A 4,031-nucleotide genomic window follows, 5' to 3' on the forward strand; every position below is an offset into this window, starting at 1 on the left:
GTTTGTTCCGCACTCCCTCTCCTCAGCTACACCAACACCACCCCTTGTCTGCTACACTGTAGGGCCTTAGTGCCAACCGCGCCTTACTAGCATTAATAATTTCCTAACATTTGTGCGCACCAGGACCACATCAATAACACACTGTTTAGAAGGTCTGGCATCACATTAGCTAGGGATGACAATAACAGCTTGGGGGGATTGGGATGTCCCTTTTATTTTTGTGGTGCCAGAATACAGTCAGGCTGGCTGTGTCCTTCACATATTGCCCACACTATTGCCTCTGCACACTATTCTAACTTCTGTCAACATGGTCCAAAGTAGTCTCCACACACCCTCGCCCACATCCACCCACACACACTATCATGTGAATGTTTTATTTTTTGACATGTAATAAATCCATTGCGACATATCTTGTTTCCCGAATTCTTATTTTTTACTTGTTTATGTTTTAGTGTTTAAGGGTTAAAAAAACAAATGATTATTGACTGCCACTAAGGAACTACGAAATACGCTTAAAAATACTTAGTGCACTTTGTTTGCATAGAAAGCTGTATTGAATGTTGCTATTGTGTCTTATTAAATTTTGTGGTATGCTTTACGTTAGTAGAAAATTAACACATGCTGGATGTCCTTCAGGAGGATATTTCTAATCCTATGTGAGACATTGCTGTATGTGTTAAAATGAATGTGTCATGATAGGAAATATTAATGTAGTTAAGTATTTCATTTATCAGGCCAACACTCTCCTGCTGTGGCCACTTCCTGCCTTGGCCACAGATGGCAGCAGAGAGCACTGTCATACATGACAAACAAGGAATCGCAACATTCACTACATGTTCGTAGTAGGTTCACAATACGTGTATTTGAGTCAGTATATTTTGGTCAGTATTGTTAACAAAACCAGTAGTGGCTTAAAAACACAAAGGCTGTGTTCACACAATGTAGAAATAGAGTGGCTGTGCGCCATTTAAAGTGAAATATTGCTAAGTTTTTTTCCAAGAATGGATGTTATTTTGAAATGTCCTTATTTAGTGTTTTAATGGCGCACATCCACAACATTACAACATTGTGTCGAGATCCTTTGGGTGTTTAGAATCCACTGCTGTTTTTGTTAGCTATACTGAGTGAAATACACGTATTGTGAAGCCACTAGCGAAGATGTAGTGAATGCTGCGATTACTTGTTTTTCAGGTCTGAGCCTGCTCTATGCTGACATCTGTGGGCAAGGCAGGAAGTGGGCAGAGCAGGAGAGGCTTGTGATGAGCACTAACATATTTTGGGACATTAATGTTCTTATCATGACACTATCATTTCCACATAGAGCTCTATGTCCGATGGTAGTAGAAATCGCCTCCTGCAGGACATCCAGCATGTGGTCATTATGTACAAAGTGGAGGATATATAAACGTACACACAATAAACTACATAATGTAGCGTTTACACAGGCAGATTGATGTGATGGATTTTGGATAAGAAATCCAGGAGATGACTGTAGACAAGGAACAGGTGATCAAGTAAAGAGCGAGATTTCTCATCTTTTAATACACTCTTCTGTGTTTTACTGAAAAGAAATGGATGATAAAAGATTATTTTTGAACCGCTACCTAAGTAGACCACATCCAGCTGGCGCACCTGGGTGATGTGTGGAGGGATATATGTGGTGTGTTAATAGTGATTGTTAAGAAGTGAGATGGACTGTGGCACTAGAAGATATCAGATCCTGTTACATATCCCACACTAGAAAGTTAGACATATAGTGCGCACCCTGCTGGTCACTCCATAGGAAATGCACATGTTTTGATCACATCAATCTTTCAGCACACTAGGTTCAAAGGACTATACAATTAACATTAGCAGGATGTGACCATGCTCGATAATTACTGGCCAGTAGTATATCGAGTGAGGTTATGTGTATTTTCGAACACTACTATGTGTGAACACACAACATGTTTTACATACATTGAAAAGGCAGACACATTGTTTAGTCGAATAAGAAAATATATTTTTGGTTTTAGTAAAAAGAGAAGGAAAATTAAATATCAACCAATACATGGGGTTCAAACAACAAAAGAAAATAAAAAAAACACACATCCCAGAGACAGGTGACATACATGCGGGAAAACATCAGTCCTGTGGCCGTGGCTCATAAGGGAGGCTGTGAAAGGGGCACGGGCACGGCGCCTTCAGGAGTCATGAAGTAGTCAGCAAAGAGGTTCCTGACCACTATCCCGCGGTTGAGTTGTCTCCCTTGGCCATAGTTGATAGGGGCACTAAAAGCTGGCAGTGTCTCCACGTTCACCTCCGGGGTGGGAGCATAGTCCCGAAGGTAGTTGTGGAGAACACAGGCAGCTTTAATGACCATGTCAACTGTGGCCAATTTCAACTGCAGGGCAGTGGTAAACACTCTCCACTGACTAGTCATGATCCCGAAGGCGCACTCCACGAAGTTACGTGCCCGGCTCAGCCTCCGGTTAAATAGTCTCCCCCGTTCATCCAGCCCTCTCCGTGGGTAAGGGCGCAGCAGGTTGTTCAGTAAAGGGAAGGCTTGATCCCCTACCATGACGAATGGAGCGGGATGCGTGGTACCCGGAAGAGGAGTGGGAGGAGGTAGAGTCACGTGATCTAAGAGTATGCGCCGCCCAAACTCTGATCTCAGTAGCGCCCGGGAGTCCCCAGTACTGCCATAGGAGCCGACGTCGATGGCAAGGAAACGATACGTGGAATCAACAACCGCGATCAGGACCACAGAAAAAAATTTCTTATAATTGAAATACTGTGATCCTGATCGCGGTGGTTGCTTCACACGTATGTGCTTACCATCAACCGCCCCTATACAGTTGGGGAAATTGGCCACAGACTGAAAGCCTGCTGCTGACTGCAACCAAATCTCCCTGGTCGGACTGGGCATCACGATGGGCTGCAAATGCTCCCAGATCACGGCGCACGTGCACCTCACAATTTCAGAGATGGTGGACGTACCAACCCTGAATTGGAGGTGCAACGATACATAACTCTCCCCTGTCGCCAAGAATCTGTGAAAAAAATAAAAATAGTATTTTATGATTCTATTTCACATTCAGCTACATATTAAATTATTACATATTTTAACACTATATTAGATTTAACTACAATTACATGAACAAATAGTTCGCATTAAAATAAAGCATCTTCACCTTAACGTTATGAGCAGACGTCCCACAGGAGGGATGGATTTCCGCATGTAGGTGTCCTGTCTCTGGAGATGTGGGGTCAAAATGGAAAGTAAATTATCAAAGGCCTCCATAGGCAGGCGCACGAAGTCCTGGAACTTGTCAGGATGTCTGCAACAAATTAAGAAAAATATTGATCACTAATATTACACACAAACACACATCATAGGAAGATGTCATACGGTTTACAAATGTTGAAATTAACATCAAACGTTGTAAGGATAACCAAAAAACATAATAAAATTATGGACTTTGGGGTAAACATTTGGGGACAGTAACCTTTACATTTGCAATATTACATTCAAAGATTTGCCGACTTTGATGTATTCAAATCGACATACCGTCGCAAATCATCATACAGGCAACCAATGTGGCCCCGGGTCTCCCTCCGCACATTGATGGGGTGGACCCAATATCGCCGTCCCACCTCCTGCAGACGGCGCTGCTCTGCGTCTTTTAGCCTCTGAGAAGATTTTTAAAAAAATGACATTTATTATTTTTAAGACATCTCAATTAGTCACAAAATTATTACACAGTTGCATTTAAGGACCTTTGGTCAACAGTACTTAAGGGAGCTTGCATAAACAATACATTTAAATCAATGTTTTACGGATTATAAGCCTAAACAGTTTGTAAGGCTAGTTTTAAATAAGTTACATAAAGCTTGAAAAAAAAAAAAAAAAAAAATAAAAAAAAAAAGATTATAAAAAAATATATATAGACTTACACACAAACGCAGGTAATAATTACGCATCTTCCACAGGATCGAAAGCACCACGAGCTGGTGCTTGCGGCGCAGCCTCATACGCCGGGCTGGCCCAT

The 4,031-nt window shown here is 41.9% G+C and overlaps 1 long non-coding RNA gene across 1 annotated transcript; it reads right to left on the minus strand.

The window, feature by feature from the left end:
* Nucleotides 1-2,967: 2,967 nt before the first annotated feature.
* LOC138787235 (uncharacterized) lies at nucleotides 2,968-3,807 on the minus strand. The gene is made up of 3 exons (XR_011362327.1): nucleotides 3,551-3,807; nucleotides 3,174-3,320; nucleotides 2,968-3,032 (listed from the first exon to the last, which is right to left on the minus strand). It is a non-coding gene; the product is annotated as an uncharacterized lncRNA (long non-coding RNA).
* Between the last annotated feature and the right edge of the window lie 224 nt (nucleotides 3,808-4,031).

Source organism: Dendropsophus ebraccatus, chromosome 3 (assembly GCF_027789765.1).
Source record: "Dendropsophus ebraccatus isolate aDenEbr1 chromosome 3, aDenEbr1.pat, whole genome shotgun sequence".
In the NCBI taxonomy this organism is placed as follows: domain Eukaryota; kingdom Metazoa; phylum Chordata; class Amphibia; order Anura; family Hylidae; genus Dendropsophus; species Dendropsophus ebraccatus.